Genomic DNA, 18,702 nt, shown 5'->3' with positions numbered 1-18,702 from the left:
CAAATTAGCCACTTTGCATCCGCCTCTCTCATATTTCATCCCCTACATTCATACAAATCATATAAAAGGAATCACATGTACTACCCTAGCTACTTTTCGTCGACGGAGGTGTCCACGACAAAAGTGCCGGGCGCCAGCTGTACGGCGGGTAGGAGGGCTCCGGCTCATCCTCCTCCTACTCGACCTCATCCATGTAGTCGAACATCTCCGCCTCCTCCGCAGCCTCTTGCGCCTCCATCTCTTGCCGGCAACGGCGTCTTGCCTCCCCAGCCGACTCCGACCGGAGGGAATTGAGAAGGGAAAATTTTGTTTTTGCCAGTCTAGATCTTGCCAATTTTCCTTATGCCACTCTAGATTTTGACATTTCATTTTTGCCACTCATAGTTTTTTTACAATCGTCACAATTGACCATTCCTATGGCAGACAAAATTTCAAAGTAGCAATTGTGATACATTTCAAAAGCTAAGGTGGAAAAAATGAAATAAAATTATTTTGCTTTTGCCATGAAATGACAATTATGATAATTATCAAAAGCTAAGAGTGGCAAAAGTGAAATGTCAAAATCTAGGGTGGCATAAGGAAAATTAGCAAAATCTAGAGTGGCAAGAACAAAATTTTCCCAATCGAGAATGGTCTGCTGCTCCGTCTGCAGATCCCCTTCGCCAGCGTCCCCCACATCCTCCTCCTCCTCAGAATCCTCCTCCTCCTCGTCGTTCTCCTTCTCCTCATCCTCCTCCACCTCCTCCTCCTCCTCCAACTCCTCCTCCGGATCCATTGCATCCGAAGGTAGCCCCACGACGATCCGGACTTCGCGCCTAGACCGGATCTGCTCAAGGAGCTCGAGTCGGTGCTCCGGCGTCCGAAAGGGCTCGCTCCTCACCCGGCGGTGTGGGGGCATGACTACTAGGTGGACGAGTGGAGTGGAAAGTGGCGGCGGCGGCGACAGACAGGAGGAGGAGAATGTGGATGGACGATGGTAGGGTTTCGGTGCCGCCGGTCGAATTAAATAGTCGGGCAACGCACTACGCGACCCATCGGAGCTGCACCACGCGGCGCCACCGGTCGACGGAGGAGACGAACTTCGGACCGCCGGATTTGAGGGCGTTTCCGGATGAGACCCCTTCATCAGTACGAAGTGGCGTGCCCCGGCCCTCATATCCGTCCCATATTTGGGCTGGATATGGGGATGCCGGTCAGTCCGGACATTTGGGGTCCGTTTGATGCGTCCGTCTGGATAAAAAAAGTGACCAGTCAGTGACTGGGCGGCCCGCCCGGTTGTATGAGGCGAGTTTGAGAGGTCCGGCTGTAGCTCTAATTTAGTTGCCGATAATTTGGGTGCCGTTCGTATTTTTTGAGCTAGTCCGAGTTCGGAAAGGAAGGAGGCTCACACTTCCGAATCAGCAAGGTAAACGTTCTGCGTATTATCGGGAAAACGTTCTCGTGTCGTGCCAACCGCCTATACATATATTGCTCCTACGCAAGGTTGCAGACGACGGCAGGGGACCGGTGGACATACAGGCTTGCAACACACCGGAGCTGTCTCCACTGGTAGAAAAAAGGCCTTTAGTCCCGGTTCGCAAAGGCCTTTAGTCCCGGCTGTGCAACCAGGACTAAATATGCGCGACTAAAGACCCCCCCCTTTAGTCGCGCCTCTTACGAACCGCGACTAAAGGCTTTAGTCCCGGTTCTCGTGGCTAACCGGGACTAAAGGCCCGTCCTTTAGTCCCGGTTCTCGTGGCTAACCGGGACTAAAGGCCTCCTCCGCAGGTTTAAACCTGGTTTTTTTGCGAATTTTTTTATTTTTTTTATTTTCAAATTTCTGAATTATTTTAACCTCTAATCTCTAATCACCACCCCTCATCACTGCTCAATTTATCCTCTAATCTCTAATCACCCCTCATCATTTCAAATCATCTAACTTCCCGGACGGTCACCCATCCTCTCACTACTCCAGCCTGAGCACGCTTAACTTTCGGGTTCTATTCTCCCTCGTTTCCAAGTCTGCACTTGTTGTTTTCCTGACAATAGTAGGATGTCAATTCTATTAACCCTCAGGAATTTAGCTTGAGCATGAAGTGACACATTTCACTGTTTGAGTTTGAAACTACTGTTTTAAAAAACAATAATTATTTAGTAACACTAATATTTCTGGAATAATTAGTTTGACCATTGTTTGACCACTGTTTGACCAGATTTGACCAATATTTAAAAAAACTGAAATAATTATTTAGTAACACTAATATTCTAGAATAATTAGTTTGACCATTGTTTGACCACAGTTTGACCACAATTTAAAATTTTTTGAATTCTTTTGCCTCTCCAGATCTTAAAAGCCCCGTATCTTTTTTTCTGTTAGGTTTTTGAGGATTTTGAAAATGTTTAACGGGGTTTCCCCCATTAAAATCGGATGTAACTTTTCGAGTAGATGATTTTTCATATAAAAAACTTTTTCATCCGAGTTCGTATGCAAAAGTTATGCCCATTTTCAGAAATTCCAGAGAGATTTTGCAAATAAAGTCGAAATTCATATTTGTTAATTTTCCCAACAACTAGACCACATATCACATGGGAAACTTATTTTATTTTATTTTTTTGACATTTCCATCATTTTCTTTTGGTTTTCTAAAACTGAAAAGGCGATCCACCGGGGGGTAGAGTTTGAAAATGAGGCCTCAAATCTTTAGTCCCGGTTGGTCTGGCCAACCGGGACTAAAGGTTAGACCTTTAGTCCCGGTTGGTCTGGCCAACCGCGACTAAAGGCCTTCGGGCCAGCCTGAGGACCTTTAGTCCCGGTTGGCCAGGCCAACCGGGACTAAAGCCCCTCCCGTGCGGCAGCTGTGGACCGAGCGCGCTGGGCCCAGATAGTTGGTCGCGGGTCTCCTCCCGAACCGCGACTAAAGACCCCTTTGGTCGCGGTTCGATTATTTTGGGGACTAATGGGGACGTATGGAAGCCTCTTTTTCTACTAGTGCTCGTCCACGTCGACCCTCAGCAACAACGCCCATCATCATGTCGTCGCCAACACGGCGCGCCCAAGTTCCCTGGTCGAGCATCCACCAAGCTCGCGGGCGTCGTGCTCCGCCACCTGCCTTGCCATGCCGACCGGGTCCGCTTCGTCGCCGTCTGCAAACAGTGGCGCGCCTCTGCGCGGCAGACCTCTCCGCCCCCGCACTACCCGTGGCTCGCCTTGCCTGACCGGACATTCTATAGCCTGCCGGACTCCGCCTTCCGGCCGCTGCCGCTCCACCTCGACCGCCACCGGCAGCTGCCGCACGCGCAGAGCTCCTGCGGCGAGTGGCTCGTGTTTGAGCGCTACGACGGCGCCTATACGCTGGTCAGCCCCTTCTCCATGTCCACCACCATCCTGCTCCCCGGCCTCTCCGACACGTACGCCCCCAACGTGCCTCTCCTCGTCGCGAACGACCAGCCGGTGCCCGACATGCTGAAGCTCGTCGTGTGCTCTGACGACCTCGTCGCAGCGATCGTCAATGATAACGAGGCATTGACGTATGGCAGCAAGCTTGCCTTGTGCCGGCCAGGGGCGTCCTCGTGGTGGTCCAGCACACCCGACGAGCTTCGCGACCTCCAACACATTGTCTCCTGCGAGGGAAAGCTCTACGCCCTCGACAAGTTCAATGGGCTCTTCTCCGTTTCCATCGGCACGGACAGGCGCACCAGCAATCCGACTGTGTCACGGGTCGAGCGCCTCATGGGTAGCCCCCGTGGGGTCCTCAAACCTCGTCACGATACCTGCTTGAATCTAGCGGCACGTTGCTGCTGGTCTGCAGGGACGACACGATGCTCGAGTGGTTCAGCAGCGCCGGCTTGAGGAGTGCGCTCATGGACGGGCTGGAGCTGGAGTTCGAGGTACTCAAGGCGGACGTGGAGAGGTCGCGGGGGACAAGTATAAGGAGCGTGGGCGATGACCGGGTGTTGTTCGTCGGGCCATGGTGCTCCCGAGTTGTTCATGCTACTGGCGAGCATGACCCAATCTACACCGCTGGGAACCGCATCTTCTTCACGGTGGACCTTAGCGCGAAAAGATACGATCATCGATACTACGGCTACGGGACACAACAGGAGCCCTTCTACTGCATCGTCTATGACATGAGCACGCAGCGGTCGGAGTTGTTCCTGGAGAAGCCGGTGCGCCCGTTAAAGGGCTTCCCGGTGACATGGCTTTTCCCTCCAACCCAGCGCTAGCTTCGCGACTAAACGACTAGTTAGATTTATGGTGACATGCATCTGCTTTGAGGTCTAGGCGTCTAGCTCTTTTGTATTTATGGTGACATGCACCTGCTACATGTTGCCCAAGATTTCCCGTCAATAGTAATCTAGAAGTTTAGACTAGCTCTTTTGTAAGTTAGATGTTGAAAAGTTTGATCGCATTTTCACTTATGGCTATTGTTACTTGTATCTAAGTGATGTTTTAATTAATTTAGGATCATGTCTGCGTCTACCGTGAAGAATTGTCTTTGTCAAAGTACCAAATTGCATTAACTGCAATGCATGCATGGTCATTTAATCATTGCATAGAATGCTGTAAATCGCCTCGGGAACTAAATATGTGATGGAGAGAAGTGAAATATGGGACTAACAAGCTAGAAAAAACATAGATTTTGAAATGTGCCATTTAAACCGAAAGACAGGGAGTAACATTCAACTCATAGCTCTCTTCTTAAATTATTGTGTCACCTCAGTATTTTGTCTATGAATCATGCTAAGAGAAAATCACCGTGAGTGTCCTTAAAGAGCAACATAAGTGATGGTATCCTGGACTAGGGGGTATCCACCTATACGACCCACAGTCCATAGGCCGAGCATATGGCCCGCCGATCTCCACAAGGAAGGAATCCTGAAGCCCCGACTCCGAGCGTGATCAAGATGGACACCACCGTAGACTTGGCGTATACTTAAAAGACAACTTTGATAGTCGGCGTGTTTATTTCTAGTTGGCAACCGACCATATGTAACCCTAAATACCCCCGGCGCCTATATAAACCGAGGGGTTTAGTCGAAAAACTCATCTTGAATCATTTGATCAAGCTCCGTTGGTCCATACTCCTCGTCCGACGAAGCATCGGAATCCATCGGTTTCCATAAAAAATTTGGTCGGACAATGTGTCGAACACAACAAGCGCAAGGCGGAGCCAGAGAGTTGCCAGACGCACCACTGCGGCGTCCGGGCCGGCGACGACGTCCCCCGTGACAAGGACGGTAGATAGGACTGCTCTGCCGGAGTTGGCGGAGCAGAGGCTAGGAACGGTTGCAGAGCGCGCGCGGCGACGGAGCTGTGAGACGGACGGCGCGGAGGAGGAAGAAGAGAGGAGATAGCAAATGGATCCGGCTGGTCTTAGGGATGGATTTGATGCAATTTAGGATGGGGTCGGGCTGTCGGGTCCGACGTGACGGACGAGGCCGGACGCCCCATATCCGCCTCATATTTGGGTCGGATACGAGGGTTGTCGGTCAACCCGGGCGTTGGAAGCCCGTTTCAGGAAACCGTTTGGGTCAAAAAATTGTGACGGGCGGTCCACCCAAACGTATGAGGCGAGTTTTGGGCACCCGGCTATAGATGCTATGATAATACCAGTTTGTGGGGAGATGCCTTTGCAGTATTGTACTACCATGCGCGTACGCATTATGTGAGTAACTAGGAAAAAACGACCGGGGTGACCCCTCGTGGCTCGTGCACTTGCACTTGCACCACGACCGAATTCAACGTGTCCATTGCCGTGAATGGACAAATAGCCCCACCACCAACCACGGCACACTCTGCATACTAGGAGACACGACGCGGCCGACGTCACACACAATCTCATCCACCAAACTCGGCTCCCCCGCCCGATCGAGAAAGCTAGGCTATGCGCGCGGCATGGCATCACAATTTTCACCAGGCATAAATAAATACTCCCTCCGTTTCGAATTACTTGTCGCAGAAATGGAGGTATCTAGAACTAAAAAATATCTAGATACATCCATTTCTACGACAAGTAATTCCAAACGGAGGGAGTAAAACTTTCAAGTGAAGAAGAATTTGTCCTCTTCCTCTGACACGATCCGCGCAAACACCTGGGCCGGGATGTCAAACCTTTGCTTCCGTTGATTCGGGTTCTCACCGCACGTCACTTCCCTTAATTACACGAATCTCTCTAAAAGCGAATATTGCACATCAATTTCTATTCAGCATTTTAAACACATGCATGCGTACACTTACGAACGTGTCAACCAGCAAGCCACTGTGTTGACTCAGGTGATACCTCAGTTGACTATTCGTTGGCTGGTCAATTGAAAGCACAATCTCCTGGTAACGTGCTTTGGTTTGATTTGACAAGGAAAATTCCTGGCTGGAGATAATACTATCTTCCGTCGATTGCGATAAACTAATGGCCCAGCAGCCAGCGACCCAAGCTCGTCAAAGCACACAACGGTCAAAATACAAACGCTAAGAAGTTAAGTGACGGAATATTCAAACTGTTTACTCGTCCAAGCTATCACCAATTCTCAGACGGCTAAGAATTTGCAGATCCTATATAAAAACACTCATAATCCTGGCCATGTCAAAACAAGGGAGCCGCAAAATGTCAAAACCTGGCTATGTCGACGAATGGACCGTTCCGTTCTCACGTCAAGACCCGTCCCTCGTTGCTTCACTCACTGCCCAAAAGCTGCTCATACCAAAAAAAGAGTCGATCGAGTCCTGGTCATACATGATCATATATAGTACATATATAAAAAGTCCCGCAAAAAAAGTACATATATAAAAATCAACGATCAGTCTTCATAAAAAGAGAAATCATAGCTACACCAAGCCAAACGCACGGGTACGTACGCAATGTTAAATGAAAGAACTTGCAAAGCAGCAAGCCACTCATGCATGGCCCGTGATTTTTCTTCAGTTGACTATGACTATTAGCTCCATTGATTGAGTAACGACCCCCTATGGCGCCATGTGCGTTAATTTGACACGGCACCTAATTTGACCTCCAAATTAAGCGATCATGCCCCAGGCTTATCACATGTGCCTACGAGCAGGTGTTTTCCTGGTAGGAGTAACTTCCATCCTCAATGAGGACGAGAGCACCCACCGACCATCAAAGTAAGCTCGAGTTTACGTTGATGGGCTTTTTTTTTCCTCTCGCAAGGCGACTAGAGAGGGTCTTCTTTCCTTCGATCTTCACCGGCGAGTCCATGGAGTGGCCTCCTCTCCGCCTGCTGCTCCGGCGATCAGTGGCGGGGAAGGTATTCCTAGTGCCTCAGTTTAGATAGGAAGGGTTTTGGTTCCGCAAGGGCGGCGCTTTTTCTTCGAGTCAGTCTTCCGGGCTTCGATCCTCCTCAAGTCTGTTCATCAGGACGGATTAGACGGAGCTCCGGCGTAGATTCCAGCCAGCTCCTCGGAGCGGTGAGGTTAGGGTTTCTCATCGTGTATATGCAACGACGAGATTTGATGTCAGGTTTTTCATATCGATTCAAGGATTCAATGGCGACGGTTGCGGCTCCCGAATGCTGGTCCTTAGTGGCATGTGCACGAAAACTTTCCGGTTGTCATCGACAAGGTCAGGCCGGCTCCAGTACGGGAGCGGCTACAGCAGTGCGTTGGCGGCTCATTCTAGCGGCGGCTATGGTCGTTCTGTTATCCATGGCCCTTGATGTAATTTTTATTATGTTTGGTGCTTTATACTTCTGGAGAATCTTTATAATAGATCCGGTATTTTTGCAAAAAAAGAAAAAAGCTCGCGTTTCCGTTTCTTCAGGGATGACTGGATGCGTATTATTTGTCGCTCAAGCGGCTGTATTTGTTTCTATGCTAGATACATCATACCTTATTATACTCATCCAAGCTTCCACCATTTTCCGGCCGCCTTCTGGACGTTCAGCACACGTACTATACGGTTAGTTATAGACCTTCAGACCTATAGTTGTATTCCTTCTGTTCCTAAATGTAAGTATTTTTAAAGATTTAAATATGGACTACATATGAAGCAAAATGAGTGAATCTACACTCTAAGTTATATCTATATACATCGGTATGTAGTTCATATTAAAGTCACTAGAAAGATTTATATGTATTTAGAAACGGAGGAAGTACTAGCCATGCACGTAGCATTATATAAGTAAATGGAACAAAACGACGGCCGGATGGATTAGCAACGCACACTGGGTCACCAACCCTCGTGCACTTGCACTTGCACTTGCACCACGACTGAATTCAACGTGTCCACCCACTCTGTATACGAGACGACACGAGGCGGCCAACATCACATCAGTACATCACACACAATATCCTCCACCAAACTCGACTTCCCCACCCGATCGAGGAACTAGGCGCGCGGCATGGCATCACAGATTTCACCAGGCATAAAAAAAGAAGTTTCAAGTGAAGAAGAAGAATTTATCTCCCGCAAAAAAAGAAGAAGAAGAAGAAGAATTTGTCCTCTTCCTCTGACACGATCCGCGAGAACACCTGGGCCGGCAATGTCAAACCTGGTTTCAGTTGATCCGGTTCTCACCGCACGTCACTTCCCTTATCGTTTCACTCATGCAAGAAAGTGTCGAGTCATGAGCGTCACTGTATACACGAATCTTTCTAAAAGCGAATATGGCTCATCAATTTCTATTCGGCATTTCAAACACATGCATGCGTACACTTACGAACGTGTAAACCAGCAAGCCGCTGACTTGGCTCAGGTGATTCCTCGGCTGACTATTCGTTGGCTGGTCAATTGAAAACACAATCTCCCGGTAACGTGCTTCAATTTGATTTGACAAGACGCTTTAGTATTACCATCCCATGCCTCACACAGTACATGAAGGAAAATTCCTGGTTGGAGATAATACGTACTATCTTCCGTTGATTGCGATAAAACTAATGGCACAGCAGCCAGCGACGCAAACTCGCCCGTCGAAGCACACCAAGATATGTTCAGTCGTCAATGGTCAAACACAAACACTAACAAGTGAATCGATGGACTATTCAACCGGTTTACTCGTCCAAGCTAACACCAATTCTCAGACGGCTAAGACTCTGCAGATCCTATATAAAACACTCATGATATCATATATTCCCTCCGTCCAGAAATACTTGTCGGGAGAATGGATGTATCTAATCGTATTTTAGTTTTAGATGCATCCGCTTTTACCCATTTTTTGCGACAAGTATTTCCGAACGGAGGAAGTATAAACAAGGGAGCCACAAAATGTCAAACCTGGGTATGTCGATGGATGGACCGTTCCGTTCCGTCCTCACGTCAAGACCCGTCCCGCGTTCATGATGGCCCCGCTGCGACTGATATGGTGCTACGATGTCATGACGGTTCGGTCATCTTTACTGCTTATAGGGTTTTATTCAGATGCAATGATGCTCTTGAAGCGGAGATCCATACGCTTATGCAAGGCATGGCTTTAGCTCTCCAACACACAGAGCTGCAAGTCATCATCCAATCAGATTCAATTGAGGCTCTATCCATCTTATCAAATGAGAATCTCTCACGGTCAGCTTATGGGCACTTGGTAGCTGAGATCAAGGCCTTGATGGAGGAGAGGGAGTCTATTCCCCAGAAGATTCGTAGGGATCAAAATAGGGTAGCAGATTGTCTGGCTAATTACAGCCGTACAGAATCATGTACTGCTGTTTGGCTTCAGAGAGGCCCTCCGTGTATCGAGGATCTGTTGCCAGTAGATTGTAATCCTATAATTTTGTAATAAAACTCCTCCTTACCGCAAAAAAAAAGACCCGTCCCTGGTTTCTTCCCTCACTGCCCAAAAGTGCAAGGCTGCTCATACTAAAAAAAATAGTGGATCGAGTCCTGGTCATACATGATCGTAAGTATACATATATAAAAAACAACGATCAATCTTTATAAAAAGAGGAATCATAGCTACACCAAGCCAAACGCACGGGTACGTACGCAATGTTAAATGAAACAACTTGCAAAGCAGCAAGCCACTCATGCATGACCCATGATTCCTCAGTTGACTATGACTATTGGCTCCTTGATTGATTAACAGCCCCCTACGGCGCCACGTCCTTTAATTTGACACGGCACCTAATTTGACCACCAAATTAAGCCATTTTATGCCCAAGGCTTATCACATGTAGTCGTACCTACGAGCAAGTTCCTGGTAGGAGTAACTCATCGTCAATGACCACAGGACCCACCGACCACCAAAGTAAGCTCTTGTTTGTGTTTCTTCAGGGATGACCGGGTGCGTTAGGGCATGTGCAGCCCGGCGCTGAGCAGGGAACGCTAGGGATTGGAGAGCAATGCTACACCTACGGATGAGTTACGTATGTTTTATGCAGGACAACCAGTCGGCAACTTTTGTTTGCAAATATAGGGAAGGGGATGTGCCCCACTCGTAAAATTCGGGGGGGGGGGGGGGGGGGGGGGGGGGGAGAATTCATGGAAAGGTTATGTAACACGCGTATGAAGCATCGTATAGGATTATTCGAGTTTCAATCATGATCGTTTGGGTAGTTTTCATGTCATTCTAGTTCTTTTTGTCATCGACCCATAGGAGGAGTCATACAGCTTCTAAGACTACCCATAGTGGAAGTAACATAGGTGGTAACATCACACTTATCTAGCCAAAATAGATGATGTGGCATGTAATTAATGAAGAAAGAGAGGCATGTGATAACATAGTTACGCTAGTCATAGTGAGGAGTAATTTAGACTAGTAACATACATATGTTACTAGTCCATGTTACCATCTTCATAGTGGGAAGTGTCATAGGTGTAGTAACATACATATCTTCATTTATTGCTTTGTAGGCTCATTTTTTATCGGAAACAGCTAGGTGATGGTAACATATTATGTTACTCTATTTGTCTCTCTCGTCTTTAATTACATGACACATCATCTTTTTTGCTTATGTGGCATCTATGTTACTACTTATGTTATTTCCACTATGACTAGCCTTAGTTACTGTAACATCACGCATATCAAGAAAAAATGAGTCCTAATAAATGAAGTGATGCATGACGCAACACATATGTTACTACCCACTGTGGAGATGGTAATATAGACTAGTAACATATGCATGTTACTACTCTAAGTTACTCCCCACTGTGACTAGTCTAACGACTTGGTGCTTGTGCATGCAGCTCAATTTAGGATTTTAAGCGCACCTGCATTGGAGGTGGCCTTTGAGCGGCATGGGACAACGGTTCGACTGGTGGCTGCGCGGGAGAGGGGGGCTGGAGGAAGAGGAAGACAAGGGAAAATGTGATTGAAATAAATAAAAAAAGTTAGGCGACTGAGAAATAGTTGCCGCCAAGCAAGCTCCACCGGTCAGCGGTCAAATCAACACACACAAGTGCATAAAAATGTGAAGCAACGGAATCTTCAACCAACCAGTTTAGTCATCCATCCAGGCTGCCACCGGTTCCGGCCGCCTTCTAGACGTTGAACACATGGTAACATGCTGCATTTACCAGTGATATTATGCTGGCCACCAGGCCATGCACGTACGCATGATCGAGGCGAATCAATGAACGAAAGAAAGAAAACGACCTTGGGCTATCCACACCAGCGCACGCACCACCAAGTCACCAACCACGGCGTCGACGAGTGAATTCAACGTGGCCACTGCCGCATGCGAAAACGGCGTCAAATCCCCATGCGAAAACGTGGTCACCACCAGTCGCACACACAACCCCCACCAACCACGGCCGTAGCCCCCCGCCCCTGCATAAAAGACGCGAGCCGGCATCGCACTTTGCTCCATCCACCACCAAACTCCCATTCCACCCAGCACCTACGCAAGCTAAACACAAGCAAAGCTGCACCAAACTCGATCGATTCTCCGGTCAAGCAGCACGCCAGCCAGAGCGCGCCGCACCCCCACCTCGCCGCCGAGCAAACACGCAACGCACGAGCCGGCCCGGCCATGGAGGTGGAGGCGTTCCCGATCGGGTTCACCAAGGGCGTGCGCGCGCACTGGCGCCGGCGCAAGTACCAGCGCCTGGAGGCCGGCGAGGGCGGCGGCAGCAGGTCCCAGGGCACGCAGCGCCTCGGCGGCTCCGGCGCGCGGCACGTCGGGTGGCGCGTGCGGCTGCGCGGGCTTCTCATCCGGCGCGCGCGCGCCGTCCGCGCGATCGTAACGGCGCCGAGGAGGCTGCTGGCGCGGGCGCGGGACGCGTACGTGGGCGGCATGCTGGCCGTGGCCCGGAAGGCGTCGGCCACGGCGCTGCCCGGCGGCGGGCCCGAGGGGATCTGGGCCAGGCGCGTGCCGCGGCGGAAGCAGCTGCCCTCGGCGACGGCGGCGCGGACGTCCGAGTTCGAGCAGCGGCTGGTGATGGAGATCTACAAGTCCATCGTCGCGTCCAAGGAGCTCACCACCATGCTCCACTCCTCCACCGCGCACCTGCAGGCGCCGCCCGCGCGCGCCTAGCTGCCCAGGCGGTCGCAACCGGCATCCGTACGAAGGCTGGGATTTTTCCTGCAGCCGTCGACCAGCACAACTGCATGTACCACATCATGTTGATCGATCGATCGATCGATGTGAAGCGAGGTTTCTCAAGATGACCGTCTGCTCTCTCTCTCTCTCTCTCTCTCTCTCTCTCTCTCTCTCTCTCTCTCTCTCTCTCTCTCTCTCTCTCTCAGCAGGTGCTGCTACGAAGCAGAGGCACTGCTCATGAATTGCACTGTAGTAACTTGTTGTAAGAATTGTAGAAATCAATCCTGATTAAGCTGTTCAAACAATTTGGTATGCTTAGTGTCATTGTCAAGGCAAACTTCTCCATGGCTGCGTTCATAACTATCTGTGTGAAAAGTCGAATGGTCCAACTACAGTCTACAAGATAACAGGATGGTGTGTCTTCTGACTGGAAAAGCTCGGTATTCTTCCCATGTGTTTGACAAAAACGTGAAAATGAACAAAACTTACCCTTATCTGAAACTTCAACATAAAATGACTCCAATCAGAAAATATTTTATGAAATGTCCCTCTTTTGCATGACGCCCGCGGCTAGGGCGCCATGCTGAAGAGCATGACGCCCCGGGCTAAGGCGCCGTAGTAGCGACATGTAGCATGACGCCCCGGAGTAGGGCGCCATGCCAAATAGCATGACGCCCTAAGCCGGGGCGTCATGCTATCTAGCATGGCACCCTAGCCCCGGGCGTCATGCAGAAGGGGCTATTTCGTGAAATATTTTTAGATTGGGGCCATTTTGTGTTGAAGTTTGAGATAAGGGCCATTTTTGTCCATTTTGACGACAAAAACAGAGCATGCATGGTAGTAAAACAGAGTATTCATGGATGGAACTGCGGTTTACACGTGGTCCCTTCCATGTCAGCGTATGCATGTGGATGCATACTGTTCATCTAGAAACATTAAATAAGGCAGGGCTCAACTGAGTGTGACTTCAAAGCAGCTTCTTGGTACTACTGTATTTCACGTGCTGTTCATCTAGAAGCTTTAGCATAAGAGCATCTACAGCAGGCCGCCCCAAATCCTTCTCAAATGCCTGGACGGCCCGCCCGATCACTGGCCGGTCACGATTTTTTTATCCAGACGGACTTCTCAAACAGGCCTCAAATGTCCTGGAGGGCCAGCACCCCTCATATCCGGCCCAAATTTGGGGTGGATATGGGAACGCCCGGGCACGCCCGGGTACGCCCGCCACGTTGGACTAATGGCAGAGTTCTACGCGGAAACGCCCGGAAACCCGGCGGTCCGAAGCTCGTCTTCTTTGTCGGACCGGTGGCGCCGCGTGGCACAGCTCCGGCGGGCCGCGTAGTGCCTAGCCCGGCTATTTAAGTTGACCGGCGGCACCGAAATCCTACCATCCATCCAAATTTTCCTCCTCCTGTCCGCCTCTGCCGCCACTTTCCACTCCACGCGTCCGCCTAGTAGCCATGCCCCCACGCCACCGGGTGAGGAGCGAGCCATTTCTAACGCCGGAGCGCCGACTCGAGCTCCTTGAGCATATCCAGGCTAGGCGCGAAGCCCGGATCGCCACGGGGCTACCTCATGATGCAGTGGATCCGAAGGAGGAGGAGGAGGATGTGGGGGATGATGGCGACGCGGATCTGCAGGCGGAGCAGCAGGCCACCCTTGGTTTCCTCGGGTCGGAGTCGGCTGCGGAGGCCAGACGCTGTCGCCGGCAGGAGATGAAGGCGCAACATGCTGCGGAGAAGGCGGAGATGCTCGGCTACATGGATGAGGTCGAGCGGGAGGAGGATGAGCCGGAGCCCTCCTACCCGCCCGTCCAGCCGGCGCCCTGCACCGTCGACATGGACATCTCCGACAATGAAAAGTAGTTAGGGTAGTGCGTAGTATGTAGTACATAGGATTTCTTTTGCATGCTTTTTATGGATTTAGAGGTTGAAATATGAGAGGCGGATGCAAAGTGGTTAATTTGAGTCGTGGCCGGTCTTTGTCCGTGGACGCGCCCGATCACGTCCGCGGATGTTTGAGGAGCCGGATTTACAAAGTCTGGTTGTAGGTGCTCTAAGCGCGACCTAGTTGAGCTGAGTTCAACTTGGTGTCGTTGTCAGGATAAACTTTTCCATGGCTGCGTTCATAACAATCTTATTCTGTATGGCATGGAAAAGTTGGATATTCCTCCCATGTGTTTGACAAAAGAGACCAGAGTAAGGATTTGCACCGCAGTTTACAGATGGGGTGGGGGGATAAGCTGTGAGCGTGCGGACGTGAGCGCGCGCGTACGTGCCTTCCCTGTCAACGCATGCACGTGGCTGGCTGACCGTCTGCGTACTGTTACGATCGAGTAGTGTATGTACGTTCATCTAGAAGAAGCTTTAAAGAGGACACGACGCAATCGAGTGCGACTTAAAACTTGTCACGAGTACTGCACGTATCGTTCATCTAGCAGAAGCGTTCACAAGGCACGGCCCAGCTGAGGAGATTTGCTACGCTTGCGGCGACATTTGGTAGTACGAAATTCGTCAGTATAGTCCAGGAGAAACAGTGACATCTTGTTGTTAAACATTATCACATATACGTATATTGCATATGCGTTATATATCTTGATGACAAGCTAGGTAGTTAGAGATAGAGTTGTTTTATTGTTTAACTTCTTATCTCTTCTTCCTATCCCGCATGTATCTCTGGGGTTCGTTCCATCGATCCCTCTCTCTGTAACGTCACGAGACATCTCTCCTAAGACATCAATAAATACCTGCGGCTCTCTCTGTTTGAAGAGTAGGAACGCTTCCATATTTCACATGGTAATCAGAGCCATCTTCTTCCATCTCGTCTAGCCATCCCCTTCCTTGAACTCGACTATGTCGACATCCTCATCCGTCGTTTCCTCCGGTCTCAACAACAATGTCTCCGAACCACTTACCCGATCCAACTACATACTCTGGCGTGCTCAAGCCCGCTCCCAGATCATGGGGGCCGGTCTCTTTGGATACATCGACCAAACCATAGCCGAACCACCAAGAACCCTAACCAGCAAAACCTCCGAGGGCAAAGATCAGGTTGTTTCAAACCCTGCTTATGCGCCTTGGTTGATCCAAGATCAACAGATCATCGCCTACCTGCTCCGCAACCTCTCCAAGGAAGTGTTAGTTCAAGTAGCTTCCCTAGAAACTTCTGCCGCCATATGGTCAGCTTTTGCCAATATGTTCTCTGCCCAATCCAGATCCAAAGCCAACCATGTCCGCATATCCCTCACCACCGCCCAGAAAGGAACCCAATTCGCCTCTGTGTACTTTGGGCACATGCACGGTCTCGCCGATGAGCTAGCAGCAGCAGGAAAACCCATCACAGAGAATGAACTCGTCTCCCACATCATATCCGCTCTTGACATGGACTATCAGCCAATAATCTCTGCACTTGATGTGCGTCCTGATGATGTCACAGTCGATGAGCTCTTCGGCATGGTGGCCACTTTCGATCAGAGGGTCGAGATGTTCCAGGGCACGGGCGTTGGTGCCTTCAAATCATCAGCAACCGCCGCATCACGCGGCCGAGGAGGTGGCTCGGCCAAGGGCTATCGCGGCGGCGGCAGCGGTGGCGGCCCCTACCCCAACAACGGCAGCAGCGGTGGTCCTCGTCGTGGCACTGGAAACGGTGGCGGCGGCCACTACCCCAACAATGAAGGAAATATGCCCTAGAGGCAATAATAAAGTATTATTTATTTCCTTATATCATGATAAATGTTTATTATTCATGCTAGAATTGTATTAGCCGGAAACATAATACATGTGTGAATACATAGACAAACAGTGTGTCACTAGTATGCCTCTACTTGACTAGCTCGTTAATCAAAGATGGTTACGTTTCCTAGCCATAGACATGAGTTGTCATTTGATTAACGAGATCACCTCATTAGGAGAATGACGTAATTGACTTGACCCATTCCGTTAGCTTAGCACTCGATCGTTTAGTATGTTGCTATTGCTTTCTTCATGACTTATACATGTTCCTATGACTATGAGATTATGCAACTCCCGTTTACCGGAGGAACACTTTGTGTGCTACCAAACGTCACAAGTAAATGGGTGATTATAAAGGTGCTCTACAGGTGTCTCCAAAGGTACTTGTTGGGTTGGCGTATTTCGAGATTAGGATTTGTCACTCCGATTGTCGGAGAGGTATCTCTGGGCCCACTCGGTAATGCACATCACTATAAGCCTTGCAAGCATTGTGACTAATGAGTTAGTTGCGGGATGATGTATTACGGAACGAGTAAAGAGACTTGCCGGTAACGAGATTGAACTAGGTATCGAGATACCGACGATCAAATCTCGGGCAAGTAACATACCGGTGACAAAGGGAACAACGTATGTTGTTATGCGGTCTGACAGATAAAGATCTTCGTAGAATATGTGGGAGCCAATATGGGCATCCAGGTCCCGCTATTGGTTATTGACCGGAGACGTGTCTCGGTCATGTCTACATAGTTCTCGAACCCGTAGGGTCCGCACGCTTAACGTTACGATGACAGTTTTATTGAGTTTTGATGTACCGAAAGAGTTCGGAGTCCCGGATGAGATCGGGGATATGACGAGGAGTCTCGAAATGGTCGAGATGTAAAAATCGATATATTGGACGACTATATTCGGACTTCGGAAAGGTTCCGAGTGATTCAGGTATTTTTCGGAGTACCAGAGAGTTACGGGAATTCGTATTGGGCCTTAATGGGCCATACGGGAAAGGAGAGAAAGGCCTCAAAAGGTGGCTGCGCCCCTCCCCTTGGTCTGGTCCGAATTGGACTAGGAAGGGGGGCGCCTCCTTCCTTCCTTCTCTTTTTCCCTTCCCCTTTTCCTATTCCATGTGGGAGGAGGAATCCTACTAGGACTAGGGAGTCCTAGTAGGACTCCAACCTTCTGGCGCGCCCCAGGAGCTGGCCGGCCTCCCCTCCTCCATCCTTTATATACGGGGGCAGGGGGGCACCCCATAGACACAACAATTGATCCTTGAGATCTCTTAGCCGTGTGCGGTGCCCCCCTCCATCATATTACACCTCGATAATACCGTTGCGGAGCTTAGGCGAAGCCCTGCGTCGGTGGAACATCATCATCGTCACCACGCCGTCGTGCTGACGAAACTCTCCCTCAACACTCGGCTGGATCGGAGTTCGAGGGACGTCATCGAGCTGAACGTGTGTAGAACTCGGAGGTGCCGTGCGTTCGGTACTTGATCGGTCGGATCGTGAAGACGTACGACTACATCAACCGCGTTGTGATAACGCTTCCGCTGTCGGTCTACGAGGGTACGTGGACAACACTCTCCCCTCTCGTTGCTATGCATCACCATGATCTTGCGTGTGTGTAGGAATTTTTTTGAAATTACTACGTTCCCCAACAAACAACAGCGGCGGCGGCGGCGGAGGCTACTATGGCGACCACGGCAACCACTATGGTGGTGGCGGTGGCGGCCATTACTCCAACAACAATTATCAAGGAGGAGGCCGACCCTTCTACACCAACAATAGGGGCGGCCAAAACCACTACAACAATAATTTTCGCGGGTATGATGAGTATTAAGGCAAGTGTCAGATTTGTAAGAAAACTAATCACATAGCAAAGCAATGCAAGTGGCGGTATGCTGAAGATAAGAAGAAGGTTGCTGCAGCAGCCAACACATCCTATGGTGTAGACACCAATTGGTATGTGGACTCCGGAGCAACGCATCACATCACCCATGAGCTCGAGAAGGTCACAATGCATGAGAGATACCATGGGCAAGATCAAGTTCATAATGCAGATGGAACAGGTATGGAGATAAGCAATATTGGTCATTCAATTATTCATTCCCCTCATAGAGATATTCATCTTAATAATATTCATCACTGCCCTAGTTCATCAAAGAATCTCTTATCTGTTCATCGCATTGCTCTTGACAATCATGTGTTTTTAGAGTTTCACCCCTTCTTTTTCTTGATCAAGGATCAGGTCACGAGGCAAATCCTCTACCAAGGTAAATGCGTGGACGGACTCTACCCGTTGATTCCCAAAGTTAGCAGATTCAATAAACAAGTTTGTGCCGCCATTAAACTCTCCTTAGAGCGATGGCATGCCCGTTTAGGTCATCCTTCCTTTACTATTGTCAAGCAAGTACTTAGCAAGAATAAACTCCCAGTTGTTGGAGAGCATAATTCTGAAACAATTTGTGATTCGTGCCAAAGAGCCAAAAGTCATCAGTTACCATATCCTGTCTCAACTAGTGTTTCTACCAAACCATTACAACTCATTTTTTTTATGTGTGGGGCCCTGCTCCTA

The 18,702-nt window shown here is 49.6% G+C and overlaps 1 non-coding gene and 1 pseudogene across 1 annotated transcript; both read left to right on the top strand.

Moving 5' to 3' along the window:
- Positions 1-3,009: 3,009 nt before the first annotated feature.
- LOC109764813 (uncharacterized) lies at positions 3,010-4,203 on the top strand (annotated as a pseudogene).
- Positions 4,204-11,697: 7,494 nt separating this feature from the next.
- LOC109764821 (uncharacterized) lies at positions 11,698-12,715 on the top strand. Its single transcript, XR_005759411.3, has one exon. It is a non-coding gene; the product is annotated as an uncharacterized protein (transcript).
- Positions 12,716-18,702: the final 5,987 nt, after the last annotated feature.

This window comes from Aegilops tauschii, chromosome 1 (genome assembly GCF_002575655.3).
Source record: "Aegilops tauschii subsp. strangulata cultivar AL8/78 chromosome 1, Aet v6.0, whole genome shotgun sequence".
NCBI classification, from domain to species: Eukaryota; Viridiplantae; Streptophyta; class Magnoliopsida; order Poales; family Poaceae; genus Aegilops; species Aegilops tauschii.
The sequence above is the reverse complement of the archived record's forward strand: the minus strand, read 5'-3'. Positions and strand labels throughout refer to the sequence as shown.